Source organism: Gracilinanus agilis, chromosome 1 (genome assembly GCF_016433145.1).
Source record: "Gracilinanus agilis isolate LMUSP501 chromosome 1, AgileGrace, whole genome shotgun sequence".
NCBI classification, from domain to species: Eukaryota; Metazoa; Chordata; class Mammalia; order Didelphimorphia; family Didelphidae; genus Gracilinanus; species Gracilinanus agilis.
The window spans coordinates 257,387,092-257,402,905 of record NC_058130.1 but is presented as its reverse complement, the minus strand read 5'-3'; positions in this window follow the sequence as shown (position 1 = coordinate 257,402,905).

Sequence of the window (15,814 nt, the reverse complement as noted above, 5' to 3'; positions counted from 1 at the left end):
TTTAATTTGAGATGCTATTTTAAAGTTCTGTGGATGGGAAATTTGGTAGTTATCAGATGTAATGCTTCCTATATTCTTTCAACTTAGCTCTCTACCCATACTCCAAGATGATGAAGTTTTTCTGAGAAATCTTGGTGTTCATAAGTCACACAATTTAGTAAGGACTACATTATATCTAGTTGTCAAGAAAGCCTAGACAATTTGCCTATTTAAAACATAGTCTCATATATTGACAGGGCCTCATAAAGATCTTCTGCAGGGATCAATTTTTGCTTATAGGATTCCCATGAGAATTTTATGTTAATTATTTAAGGAAGAAAAACTTATTTTCTTTTATTTATAGGATTATTTTTGTTTCATTCAATTATTTTAATTTAAGATCTATTTTTCTCATAAATTAGTAGATAAATATACTAATGATGAGGCAACATCATCTAAGTTGTTTTTATGTTTTGTTTTGTTTTGTTTTGTTTTTAAAGCTAGAGGTTGTTTCCATCTCCATTTTTGGTGTTCTCAACCTTATAACAGGATAATAGGTTATGAGGACTTTCTCCTGCTTTATTTTTATTCAGAGAAAAATTGAACCATATAAAGGTCATACATTACCCAAGCAGTAGGGAAAGTCAACATTATAAATGGTTTAATTTGAGTTTATTGTTCCCCTTTCTGAGACAAATATTGATATATTGCTGAAAATTTTATAGTGAGAATTTTCAGGAACTGAACTCTTTGTATAAAACAGCTTTCTCTCCTCTCCCTTAAATTTCCATATACATAGTCAAAGCTCAAGAGTACAGTCCTTTGTATGTGAGACACTTATTCATCTTAATTTAATTGAGTCAATGAATTGAAGCTCAAAACATTTTACAGTTTCTGAAGCAAAGCTAGATTTACAGATTCTTGGACAATAGTGAGCCTAGGTCAATGGCAAAGCAGAAATCCTGCTTGCCAAGGGGCCATTTGATTTGCATTTCAGGGAAAGCTGTAAAATCTAGTGTTTTCCAGAAAAGGTGCACCCAATGTGCTGGAGGAAGGGCTTCTGGTTTTCTCCAGACATGGCAAGGGTACTGGTGAAGTACCTATCATTCTTCAGTAATATCACATGGCCACTTCATCTTTTACTGTCTTAAATTCTTTGATGACATTGCTTATTACTATTTTATCCTGACTTATTGGATTTTCTATTTCAACCTGTTCAAACCAATTATATGCCTTTCCTTTGACCTTTGTGTGATGCAAATTTTTCATTCTCTGGTGATAGTCCTATTGTAGATCTCACTACTATATAGGAAGACCAGTAAAATAATTTTATTATAAATGGGGATTTCTGTTTTATGGGAAGATTGGAGTTGGTAAAAGAGCTCTGCATTACTCTAAAAGCACCCTAATCTTATCCTCTTTCAAACACTAGGCAGAGCTCATTGTCCATCTGAATTGTCCATCCAGATATATTCTTGTTGGTCAAACTCTATAGTGTATCCATTCAAATACCTGTTAAAATGTAGGCAATGGATATCCATTATACATTTGGCTTTTAAGTCTAGATTTAGGTCAGACTTCTTTGGATGATCACAGATCTCTTGCAGAAGGTTCTACAGTATCTTAAAACTTTATGCAATTAGCATAATATAATCCATAATAAAGAGCACTTGGAAAACCTTCTAAATCTGAACTCTAACTGATTTTCCTCATTACAGTGGCAAACACTTTTTGATGAAAGTCCTGCTTGTCAAGGGGCCATGTGAATTGCATTTGAGGGGAAAGCTACAAAATCTAGTGTTTGCCAGAAAAGGTGCACCCAATGTGCTGGAGGGAGGGCTGTTGTTACATCTTTCATGGAATCTTGAATGATGAGTATGGTGGATACAGTTTATTGTAAATAAAGAGTCTGAATCATCATTTCATTCCATAATGTTGAATGCAAAATGGTTGAGAACAGCTTCCATGTGAATATATAATTTATTTATGTCATATATGAGTGGCAGTCTGCTTTGATTTAACAAGATCCTAAATTTCCACATGGCACAGTTCCCATACTGACAAGATTAGAAATCCTTCACATATTTGGATATATATATCGTCAATGATCTGATTATTTTCTAGAACCTTGACTAAGCAATCCAATGGAAGTTATTTAACTTTCCATGAAATTACTTGAGGCCAGTATAAGTTTTTCATATAGTCCAGTTCTATGCTACCTTGGTAATAACAGAGAAGATAAAGATTTAAAATACTTTATATTCTTCAAGTAATCACAATAACTCACTTCAACTTGGTAATACTGAGACATATATGGAAGACATATAGGTGCTTTTAACAGAAGAGCACAAAGGAGAAGAAAGGTCAATGATATATACTTCTCATTGTTGGAAAACTCTTTGATATGATACTGAATAAGAAAATGAACCTTTTGTACACTTGGTCTAAGCATTTTAAAAGACATTTAGCATTCATATGTTTTTTACTCAATTCCTTGGGATAGTTGATTGAAAGAGCTAATCTATATATAGAGATAGATAGATAGATAGATAGATAGATAGATAGATAGATAGATAGATAGATAGAAAAATAAGGCAACTGCAAGGATTTGGGGTGAGAAGATCAAGAACAGCTTATTGGTTTGGCCCCTAGTCCTGGTGACAAGGTTAGTTTTAAAATGTAGTAAGGATGACTGAATAGTTGTATGCCACTTCGTGCCTGGTTAATTTGTTGTTTGGAAGCTAAAGGATAAAAAACAATGCCTTGGAATGGTGACCTTTTTAATATTCACAATTTTGATTGGCTACCTCTCCCTAATAAGTTGCCAAGACTATAAATAAAAACAGATTAGACAATAGTCAGTGAATCAAATTATGAAACAAAAAAGGCACCAGAGTTAAGTTTGCCATTAGAGAACATGATTATTATAATGTCAGTCTCTAGACAGAAATTCTCAAGGGAAAAGAAATATGCAGAATGTTAATCTTAAGATGAATATACAGTTTTGAGTCTTTCATAGAAATATCAAATGTCTGTGCAGAAAGAAAAATAATTTAGTACAACTCTCATTGTTAAGATAAAAAGGAAACTGAGACAAAGGGGCTAGGGGATTTGCCCTTAATCTAATAGGTAATTAGTGGAAGGGTAAAAAAAAAGAGTTATTACTCTTTTCACCACACCATACTGGCTATTATAATTTTTTTTATATCAAGCTTGTTATGTTCTAACCTGATTAGATGGTTAGGCTCATGCTGAATTGTCACATAAATTCCTGCTTTGGAATGCCAGGCATGTGCTCTTGCTTACACACTGAATGCCCTTATTTCTGGTAAGGATACCTGAAACTGCCTCTCTTTCACAAATGCTTGGATAGTTATATTCACGCAATTCATTTTAATTCAATAAACATTTATTAAGAGCCTACTATTTACCAGGGACTGTACTAAGCTAGGAATATAAATAAGAAAAATAAAGACAATCCATTCCTTTAAGGAATTTCCAGTCTACTGGAGGAAGACCACACACAAAAGGAAGCTAGAAGTGAAGGGGAATACCAAGATGCACTACATTTGGAAACATTTTGATCCATGGAGTTAAAACCAAGCAGAGACCTGCAGATAGAAAGTGGAGAGAGAGCTAAAACTCCAATTTCTGTTCTCTATAAAAGAAAACTTGGAAAGACATATAAAGTTATGTAAAGTGAAATGGGCAGAACCAGGAGAATGTTGTATACAGTAACAATAATTTATGATGATCAAATGCATGCATATTGAAACATAACACTATTCATGAAATTTTCTTAAGTGTAAGTAATGCATCATGTTTCACATCAGGATGAACATGGAACTATGTATTTTATGATAATATGTACACAACCTATATAATATTATCTGCCTTCTTAGGGAGGAGACAGGGAAGGAGGGAAAGAGAAAACATGTATTGCGAAATATCAGAAAACAAATATTAAAAAATTATATTGACATATAATCTGAAAAAATAAAATTGTTTATATAGGTATGTATATATATGTATATATATATAAAGATAGAGAGTTGGGAGACAGAGTATGTTATGTGAGGAATAGCAAGAAGCCAGATACTTACTATTCAATAGACAAGGGGTAGAAATGAGCAGTAAATTATAAGAAAACTAAAAAAAATAGTAACAGGCAAAATTGAAAAGGGCTTCAAATGCCAAAAAACAGTTTTACATGGGATTTTGTAGGTAATAAGGAGCAGCTGGAGTTTTGTGATTTTTTTGCACACACATCAAATGTTTTAAAGTATGTAGGGCATTTCACAACACTTTAGGTACTATAGATATATCAGCTATTTTATTAAGATAGTTTAAACAAAGTGTATTGAAAAGAATTCAGTGTTCTTGATTTTGAAAAAAACGTTACCAGACATCAGCAGGGAGTAGAGCTAACAATTTAAATCACGCAGACATGTTACCTATTGGTACTTTCTTTTAAAAGTTCTCTACATATTGTAAAAACACTGAAAACATTGAAGTGTAAAGATTGATTATTCATTATGCAGAAAATCTCTTTTCAGGAAAAAAGAAGGTGTAGAGTGTTGTGTTAGATTGGTACATTCAGTATTTCCTGTATTATTTCAGCTAGAGAAAGAAAAAGTAGCAAATGACCAAAGGTTCCTCCTTTATTCCACTATCAATGGAGTAATAGGATGATCTCTCTCTCAGATGTTCCAAGTCTAATTGCATAAACTAAAACTGAAAATGAGTTCACCTTTGCCCAAGTCTTCTAGCATTGAGCAGGAAGGAAGTGGTTTTAGTAAGAGGAGAATGATATAATATAAAGAAGACTGGAAATAAGAAAACCTCAGTTTTCTATTGACTTTCAAATGTGTTCTTGCATAATTCACATCAGTTTTTTGAGCCTCAGTTTACTCTACTGAAAAAGGGATGAATTGTACTTAATCTTTGATCTCCCGGTGTCCCTTCTCATGCTACCATTCTGTTATTCTAATTAAAAACATAAAGTTGGAATACACACTAGTTTGAGATTATGGAAAATAGAAATAGAATCCCTAAAAGGCAGAGTTTACATTTTCATCTTAGGCCACTAAAATACTTCTTTTTAAATCTGCCAATATTCTTCACTCTTATCAGAGACCAAAAAAAGAAAAAAGAAAAAAAATGTAGACTACAACTTATGGATAACTGGCACTTTGAGGATAAGGTGAAACAAAAGCATCACCAATGACTAGTTTATGAAGAACAAATTTATTTTGATTTAAGCTTTAACATGAAAAAGAGGGATAGGTTTTCTGTTCAATACTGTTATCAGTGTTACCAGCCACATTGCTTCTTTGCATAGTTTTGCATGGAATTAAAGGGATTGAACATGCAAATATCCACATAACAATCAGTACATTCTTTGAAACTGACTGTAACTGCCAAAAATCACTGATGTGTCAGGTGGTCTTTATGTATTCTTTTTTTCTTATTCTCCATAACCAAGACCTGTTTCACAAAAGTAAGCCTTTGTTTTACATCTCTGAACTGAAAAAGTCAAACACCCCAAATGCCCAGTCTGGTGTGTTGTTTTTGAAATAATGTCCAAAGCAGAATGGGTGAAAAGACCATATATTTCTATACTAGGGCTAATTTATATAAAAGTAGAGATTGCACCTCAAAATCAAGAGGAATAGCAACAATAACTAACTCTCTATGAAAACTGCAAAATTCCTTAAGTCTTCTGTAGACAAATAACTTGGGAGAGGCACTTAAGCATAGGTGATATGCTAGATAGACCTCCTGAATAATCAATGTAGCCCTTTTGTTTCAAAACAGTGATTTCATTCTAATGAATGAGCTTGGAGTCTGGAGACCTCAGTTCAGGTCCCAGCTTACAACCTCTCCACTACCTCATCTGTAAAAATAGGGATAATAAAACTCATGGAGTTACTGGGAAGAAAGAAAACACTTTTAAAAACTTGAATATAGTTTTATTAGAGAGGCAATGTGGCATAGTAGATAAAGCACTGGCCTCAGAGCCAGGCATATCTAAGTTCACTTCCTGTCTCTAGCAAATTGCTGGTTGTATGGCCCAGAGCAAATTCTTTAACTGCTTTATGCTCTGAGCATGTAAGACTTTAAGTCAGTGCCAATCTACTTTCATAAAGAGAATTTCCTCATCAAAGAGTTCCCAGGACAATGAAATCACAGATCCAATTTTAATAACATATCAACCTAATATATTTCATAATTGTGTTATTATTAACATTTGCATTTTTAATGTATAATTAAGTATAGGGGGAGGTCAGGATCTGTTATTTCATTAATTTTGGTAACTCCCAGAGAGGAGATCAACAGCAATTATGGAACTTTAAGTCCTATTCCTGGGGCTGGGACACTGAATGGTTAACTAATATATTCAGGGTCTTAAAAATCAGTATATTTTCTAGATGGAACTTGAATATACTTTTTCCTTGACTCTAAAGAAAACTATATATCAACAATGGCACAATGCAAAAATTATTATTATTTTTATAATTGTTATTCTTTTTTTCATCTCAAATTAAATGGAATTTAGAAAAAAACAAAACTGGGACAATTATTTTCCTAACATTTTTATTTTTATTTAATATTCAACATATTAATGCTTAGGTAAATAAAATGATTATTTTTTGAAACTGAATAAAAATGTGAAGATGTAAATTTATCCTCTACAGTCTGACTTAATTGGCAAAACTGGCAATTTAGGAAGTAGTCTGAACAACACGTGTGTATATTCTTATCCTGTTCTGTAATGATATTTTGCAAATCAGCATGGAGAGCAAGATGATGGTCAGTTGTCTGTTTAGAACATGGAATGAGCTGAGACTGGCAGGAGGCACCATGTGCCATGAGGGTTATAAGTTCAGGTATATAAGGAAGGATTTGAACTAAAATCTGGAGATTGGGTTTGGGGAGTGGGAGGTTTTGGTTTGTGCAGGCCTTAGGTCAACTTGAATTACCAGCAAACTCCTCTGACCAATCTCACAGTCCCAGATCCTGTGATCCCTTTATACTGAGTAACCTGTTCCTGTTTCATACGCCCAAGAAGAAACAACAACATCCATCAGCAAATAACCTGATTTGGATGAATAAGTCTGGCCTTGCCAGGCTGGCAACTGGCAATTATCAATTGACAACTAATAATCCTGATTACCTTAGTTTCAAGATCTTTGTCATCTTTAGCTTAGATTAAGAACTTCCTGTTTCCCTCCTTCCCTATTATTTGCCCTGCTCCCCTCCTAAGCCTGAAGCACATTAAGTCTTTGAATTTACCTAGATTGGTATCTAATCTATCTCTGGGTTTAGTAATTGTTTCCCTAAGGCATTTGAGGGAAAGAGGGGATAGTAACATTCATAGCAAGATATAATCTGTAGTCAAACTCTAGCATTATCCTACTAGGCCAGATTAGTCAGTAAGAGGTTTCTGTACAATTCTATCCACAGATTCTTCATTTGGCTGACTAATCTGGGACACTGTTATTCTGAAGTTGAGTTTAGCAGATTCAGTACAACTATCTTGTGGGGCCCTTTGTGTTTCACTATCACAACTTAAGTGTTACACTTAGGTATCATCCACACACTCAGCTTCAGCTCCTCATATCACCAGGACCTTTTATAACAGTTTTCACATGACTTTGATTCATACTGATAGAATCTCTACATCATTTCTTCATTAATAATAACATCAACTACAATGATAGCAAGCATTTATGATCCTATGATATACCAAGTGCTATGCAAAGCACTTTTAAAGTATCATCTCATTTGATCCTCATAACAATCCTGGGAATTAGGTACTCTTATTACTTCATTTTTATACTTGAGAAAACTGAGGCAGAACTAAAATTATTTGTCCAAGTTCATACAATTAATAAATGTCTGAAACCAGTTTTCTTTCTGATACCAGGCCCAGCAATCTATTCACTTCAAAACCTAACTGGGTTATGAATATTTGGTATCCTGGAATCTATTTAAAACATTGTCCCAAATGTTTTTATAGATCAATGTTGCATCCAGATGATTGTGGGCAACACTTCTGCCAATGATAATAGTCCAGCACCATCCCAATTTATTTATTGAATCCTTGAGGGTATATTTCTTGGAAGATGAAATTTGGTCATCTGTTGTTAAAATATTAAAAATGTTTGAATTATAATTCTTTTAAATATGTTATGAGGTCATTTCCAAATCACAATGAATTATCATAGACTAGGATTTTTTCTTGGATCGATGATATTTTGCCAATATTGGTACAATAGAAATTTCAGAGACAGAACTTGATTCTCTATCTTCCTTATTCCAAGACCACCTCTTTATATACCTGAAATATAGCAGCCTTTCTAAATGCTAGTATACTATTTTAAGAAATAGAGTATCTTAAGTGCTTAGGAGAGATGAAAAGAGAATGTTATGAGAAAACAGAGTAAGAAGAGGACACTTCCCATTTTACAGATCAGGGCAAACTCCAGTAAAGGTGTTGGAAGTGGCTCCTGAAAGATCATAGGATTTCAATTGGTAGAAATGACACATATAATTCTTTCTGAGCGAAGGGAACAACCAAAATGACTGGAAAGAATTTGAAACTTATTGAATACTGCAGTTTGACAAAATTGTAGAATGTCTAAAAGAAAATAGATTTAGATAATACTTCATGGTAGCGCCAGGTCATTTGTAAACTATAAGAAAGGTGACAAAATTATTCCTTCTATATATTATTGACAACTCAAGGTTAAGTGGAAAGAATAAGAAGAAACAATTGAAATGAAATATTATAAAATTAAAACTATCTAACTACTTTAAAGAGGAGATATTAGTTTTATTTTTAGTTTTATTTGCACAGATAAAATAAGTATACAAATAAAACTAATGTGGCCAGGATTAGAAGGAAAGCAGAAAAATAAGAAAAAATGTATAGACAGTTCCTTAGATAGAGGTTTCCTATCTAAACTATAGAGAGAACTTTGTCAGATTTATAAGAATATGATCCATTTCCCAATTGATAAATGGCAGAACATATGAACAGAAAATTTTTGATAAAGAAATCACGCACACCTATAAATATGTGGGGAAATGCTCTAGATTATTATTGGTTAGAGAAATGCAAATCAAAATAACTCTTCAATATCTGCTTCTACATATCAGATTGACTAAAATGACAATAGAGCAAAAAGTTGGAGGATATATGTGAAAATGAGGACACTAATTCATGGTAGGTGGAACTGTGAACTGATCCAACTGATTGTGTAGAGCAAACTGAACTTTGCCCAGAGTTATAAAAATGCATACATTTAAATCCAGAAATATCACTTTTAGGTTCAGGTGATTAAGGAAAATGGAAAAAGAATCTATATGTTCTAAAATATTTATAGCAGCTTTCTTTGCAATTCCATACAACAGAAAACTGAGGGGATGTCTAAAAATTGGTAAATGATTAAATTGGACTTGGCCCTCGATTGTGATGGAATACAACTGTGCTGTAATAAATGATAATCAGGTTAATTTTAGAAAAAAAGAAAGATCTACATGAAATTTAAAGAGTGAAATGAGCAGAATCAAATGAACAACAGAAATATCATTGGAAGAATGAAAAAGAAAAAAGCGAGACATAGTTTTACATATACATTTATCTTGTTCTTAAATAAATAATCCTTTCTTTAGTGTGGGGTGAATAGGGGAGTTGGGAAATAAGGAGAAATTTTAATGTAACAAACAAATTAATTAATTTAAAAAATAAGAAGGTATGAAAAGACACTTTTCATCTTTCTTTAAGTAGTGAGGAAATCTGAGTGTGAAACACTATATGAAATGTAATACATTTTTGGTCTTAGTTTTACTAAATTGTTTTTGTTATAAGACAGGGTTCTAATGAGGAAAGTAAATTAGAAAATGTTGATTATGTAGGAACAAAAACAACATATCCACACAACATTAAAAATATCTGTTTGTTTATTTATATATATAAAATATTAAAGACTATTCTTCAATGTATTTGTTCAGATATCACCCTAAGAAGGCACTTGTCTTCTTCATACCTAGTCTTAATTCTGTTGGAAAAGTACATTGGATATAGATTAGAAAGTGTTAAATGAAAAATAGGATGGTATAGTGGAATAAATGCTAAACTTGGAGTCAGAAGGCCTAGCTTTAAATTTTGTCCCAGATCATCAAGTCAGTCAATAAAAATTTATTAAGTGTCTTAGTTTTGCCCAACACTCTGCTAAGTACAAGGCACTGACTATTTGTATTACCCTCAATAAATTACCTAACCTTTCTGAGTCTCATAGGATTATTGTGAAGAAAGTACTTTGCAAACCTTAAAGAACTATATAAATTTAAGTAATTAATAATATATTTTTCAATCTTCATTTCATGAAATCTAGCCCTGGATAAGAGAATGTCATTTCAATATTTTGACCCAGAAATTCAAATTCCACTGTCACACATTTTCTGAAGTAATGGGTCACTTCCTAAATCAATCTTTTTCTTTTGAAATTTCTTAACACCAGGCAGAGATAAGATGGCAGAGTAGAGGCATGCAAAGTTTGAACCTCTCTGAGAATCCATTCCATCTGACCTTTAAGTAATGCACCAAAAAATACTGGAGTGAAAGAAAAAACAAAGTAAAGCAGTTTCCTGAAGAAAACAATTTGGAAAGTAGGCTAAGAGAGTCTGTTTCACTGGGTTAAAAGTCTGTTTCACTGAGGTAAGAGGGGAGTCCATGAAGCCCACAGCAAGGACAAACTAAGGAGTACCAACACAGGGCAACAGCAAGTCCCCCACCCCACCTCTTCACCCCAGATTCCTAACCTGGGCCAAGCTAACTCATAGATGCCAAGACCCGGCCTAATCCAAGAATAGAGCATCCCTCATCCATCTCTTGAATATCTAGTGTAAGCTGATAATGAGGCTCCAAACCTTATCCCAAAGCAAGCCACAGTGCTCATAGATAGTTCAAGTCTGGGGGTAAGGATCAAGAGCCCCAGTCAAAGCCTGTGATAAGAAAGAAATAATATAAATATCATGGGGCCATGTTCAGGTTTGCACAGGAATTAGCAACTTCTACCCCAAGGAAATAGAAGGCTTAGAATGTAACTATTCCAGAAGGCAACAAACCTAGATTTATAAACAAGAATCACCTACCCAACAAACCTGAGTATATTTTTCTAGGGGGAAAATGGTATTTTAATAAAATAGAATATTTCTAAACATTGCTAATGAAAACACAACAGCTAAATAGAAAAGTAGATATTAAGGTAGAATAGGGTAAATTATCTCACCTCAAGAGGCACAAAAAACTACTACAGTGGAGAAGAGAATGAGGGCAATGCTTAAACCATACTATCATCAGAATTGGCTCAAAGAGGGAACAACCATACCCATTTAGATATAGAATCTGACCTTACCTTATAGAGAAGTAGGAAGGGTATAAGATGAGAAAGGGAAGGGGAAAAAAGAAGGCAGAGAAAAGTTGAAGTTATCATTAAAAAGCAAAACACTTGTGAGGATGGACAGAGTGAAAGGAAAGTGAAGTGAAAGAAAAGCAGAAGAGGAAAATAATATGGAGGATGGTATACACACTTTGTAATCATAACTGTAAATGTGAATAGCATTAACTGACCTATAAAACAGAAGCAGATAGCTGAGTGGATTAAAAACCAGAATGTTGTTCTCAAGAAACACATTTGAGGCAGAGAGACACTGACAGAGTGAAGAGGAAGGAGCAAAATTTACTATGCTCAGTGATTCCCAAAGTGGGTGCCACTGCCCCCTGGTGGATGCTGCAACCATCCAGAGGAGCAGTGATGGGCTCAGGTACATTTGAGGGCAGTGAATAACTGTAAGGGGGCGGCGATAATATGTGACAGGGGGCTCTAAGTAATATTTTTTCTGGAAAGGGAGTGGTAGGACAAAAAAGTTTGGGAACCACTGCTTTAGGTAAAGTAAAAAGAATAGGAGTAGCAATTATGATCTCAGGCAAATCTAAAGCAAAAAATAGAACTAATTAAAAGAGATAAGGAAAGACATTATATCTTGATATCACAAACAATGATGTAATATCAATACTAAACATACATGCACCAAAAGGCATAGCCTTCAAATTTAAAAAAAAGAGAAATTAAATGTTACATGAGAAATACCTCAATATTTTCCTCTCAAAACTAGTTAAATTCAACCAAAGAAAATAAGAAAGAATTTAAGAAAGTGAGTAAAATCTTAGAACTACCTAGAACCACAAGTATCATTTGCAATGGGTATAAACTAGAAATCTTCACTAATAATATCAGAGATAAAGCAAGGATGCCCATTATCATCACTATCGTTTAATATCATATCAGAAATGCTAGCTTTAGGAAGAAAAAGAAATTGAGGTAATTAATTAGGCAATTGGGATACTAAATTATCATGTTTTATAGATAATATGGATTGTATATTTCGAGAATCCTAGAGAATCAACTAAAAAACTAATTGAAATAATCAACAACTTTAGCAAAATTTCAGGATATAAAATAAAAACTACATAAATCATCTACATTTCTACATATTACCAAAAAAGTCAAGCACCAATAGATGGAAAGAGGAATTCCATTTAAAACAATTTTGACAATATAAAATACCTGAGAATCTACTTGCCAAGACAAACATAGGAACACAATTACAAAATACTTCTTGAATATAAAATCATATCTAAACAATTTTCTTTGTTATTTGTTCATAGGTAAGCCAAACTAATATAATAAGAAGAATAATTCTTCCCATATTATTCACTTATTCACTGCCATACCAATCAAACTACTAAAATTATTTTATAGAATTAGATAATGGAAAAATAATGACAAAATTCATCTGCATAAACAATAGGTCAAGAATATCAAGGTGAATTAATGAAAAAAATGTGAAAGGAAGGTGACCTACTAGTAACAGATCTCAGACTATCCTGTAAAGCAGTAATCATGAATACAATCTGTTACTGAGTAAGAAATAGAATGATGGATCGATGGAATAGGTTAGATACACAATATATAGGAGTAAATACTTTTATCAATCTAGTGTTTGATAAATCCAAAGATGCCAGGTTTTAGGATAAGAGTTCACTATTTGACAAAAATTGCTGGGAAAACTGAAAAATAGCATTTCAGAAATTAGTGTGGATCAATATCACACCTTTTTACTAAGATGAGATCAAAATTAATGTATGGTTTAGACATATAGGGTGATACTATAAGCAAATTATGGGAAGATACAATAATCTACTTTATATGGAGAAGGGAAGACTTTATGACCAAACAAGAGAGAGAGAACATTAGGAGATATAAATGAACAATTTTAATTATACTAAATTAGAAGGTTTTTGTACAAACCAAACCAACATAAACAAGATTAGAAGGGAATCAACAAACTGAGGAAAAACTTTTTCAGCACATTTCTCTATTTAAGGAACAATTTCTCAAATATATAGAGAACTAAATGAAATTTATGAGTACAACATCCCCCAATTGAGAAATGGTCAAAGGATATGAACAAGCAATTTTCAGATGAAGAAATGAAAACTATGAATAACCATATAAATGCTCTAAACAATTCTTAATTAGAGAAATACAAATTAAAACAGCTCTGTGGTACCACCTCACATCTATGAGATTGATCAATGGAACAGTAAAGAAGAATCATAAATGTTGGAGGAGGCAAATGGCAAAATTGGTACACTAATGTATTGTTGGTGGAGTTGTGACCTGGTCCAGCCATTGTGGAGTGGAATTTGGAACTATGCACAAAGGGTTATAAAACTGTTTTTTCTTTGATCCCTTAATACCATTACTAGATTAGTATCCAAAATAGATAAAAAAAAAAAGTGAGGTATGGGAAGGACCTACTTGTGGTGGTAAAGAATTAGAAATTGAAGGGATCCGCTTATAATTGGGGAATGGCTGAACAAATTGTGGTATATGATTATGATGGAATGCTATTGTGCTAAAAGAAATGATGAGCAGGATGATTTCAGAGAAAGCTGGAAAGACTTACTTGAGCTGACGCAGAATGACATAAACAGAATCAGTAGAATATTGTACACAGTAACAGCAGTATTGTACATTGACTGACTATGAAAGACTTAACTACTCTCATCTATACAATGATCCAAGATCAATTCTGAAGGACTTATGACAAAGAATGCTATCCACCTTCAGAGAAAGATCTATTAAGAGTCAGAATGCAGATCAAAGCATATTATTTTTCACTTCAGTTTATTTGTGTTTTTATTTGGGGTTTCTTGTTTTAAGTATTTTGTTATGGCAATAACCAATATGGAAGTAAATTTTGCATGACAACACATGTATAACCCATATCAAAGGGCTTACCATCTTCAGGACAGGGGAGGGGAAGAGAAGGAGGAAGAAAAATTTGGATCTTACAATTTTAGAAAATGTATATTTAAAATCATTGTTGCATTTAATTGAGAAATTAAAACATATATTTTAAAAAATTAAACTACTTGATGCTAAAGATAAAAACACTACCAGGTCCCTAAAATTTTAATTTTCTTTACCAGTCCTTCATATTTTCTAGAAATGTTTTCTAGGTTAACAGTGAAGTCACTTATAGACATGTGGATCACCAGAACTTAGTCAGTAATAATGTTACAAATTTTAGGAGTTCTCCATCATATTCTATACATAAATCTTGAGAAAACAATAAACCTCTCTCTGTGTGCCATGTGTATCAAGGTCTAAGTCAGTACTATTCAGCAAGGAGAAAATAGTCACTAATCTATTTTTCTCCTATTTATTAATAATAGGTCTCCTTATATGAATCCACATTGTTATTTATTGAAGCATAAGAAACTTCTTACTTCCAAGCAGGTTCAGCTCTCCCCTTTATGACAAAAACATCATGCCTACAAATCATTTCCAAGTATGTTCCTTTTATTCTCTTTCTTCTTTGTGTAACATTCTTCTACCATCTCTATTCCCATCATGTCAGTATTCTCTTCTGTCTTTTCATTCAGTTATTGTTTCAAGGAATATTTCATCCTCCCTTATAATCTGGACAGTGGAGAGGCATTTGTTCCTACATCAAAGTGTTGTTTTAAGGAGACCACTTCATACTCAAGGATTCCAAGGATAGACTAACATATATATGAGGAATTCAGACTGAGAAGAGTTTGAACAAGGTTTTTTTTTCTAATTAAAGAAATATGATTTCCATGAGAAAGAAAATTGTATAAAAACCTTACATGTGCAAATTATAAATCTGGGTACAAATTATGATTTGTATTTATGAGTAATGAATTGTGTCTATAAATTTCTGGATAGTGCATATTTGCCATAATATTGCTTCCAATGGTTTCATGGGGTCCTGCAAATTTAATCTTGTTTATTGTCTTATAAGTCAGAGTTATGCTTGTAGGATTTTTTTAGATATTTGAGATAAAATACCACATTTAAGTAATAACTATTTTCTTTTGCAAAACTGTGACTGAAGACATTTTTCAGGATATAAGCCAATATATTGTTAGGAATTATGTACAAATTTGTCCCAGAATTCAGTAATAGGAAGGCTTTCCTATCCAAGAGAACATTTATGTGCCTTTTGTCATTAAATTTTAGAGCTCATGCACATTTTCCTTTCTTTCATTATTGCCCAAAAACATCAAGGCTAAATTCAAACTCAATTAAGATAGCATACTATCTTATGCTATCTGACATGTATTTATCCAATATTTGAACAATTTTTAATTGGTGCATTTTATAGTTGTAGATTATTAGGCTGCTTCAAATCCTGATTGAATACAATAATATATATATATATATATATA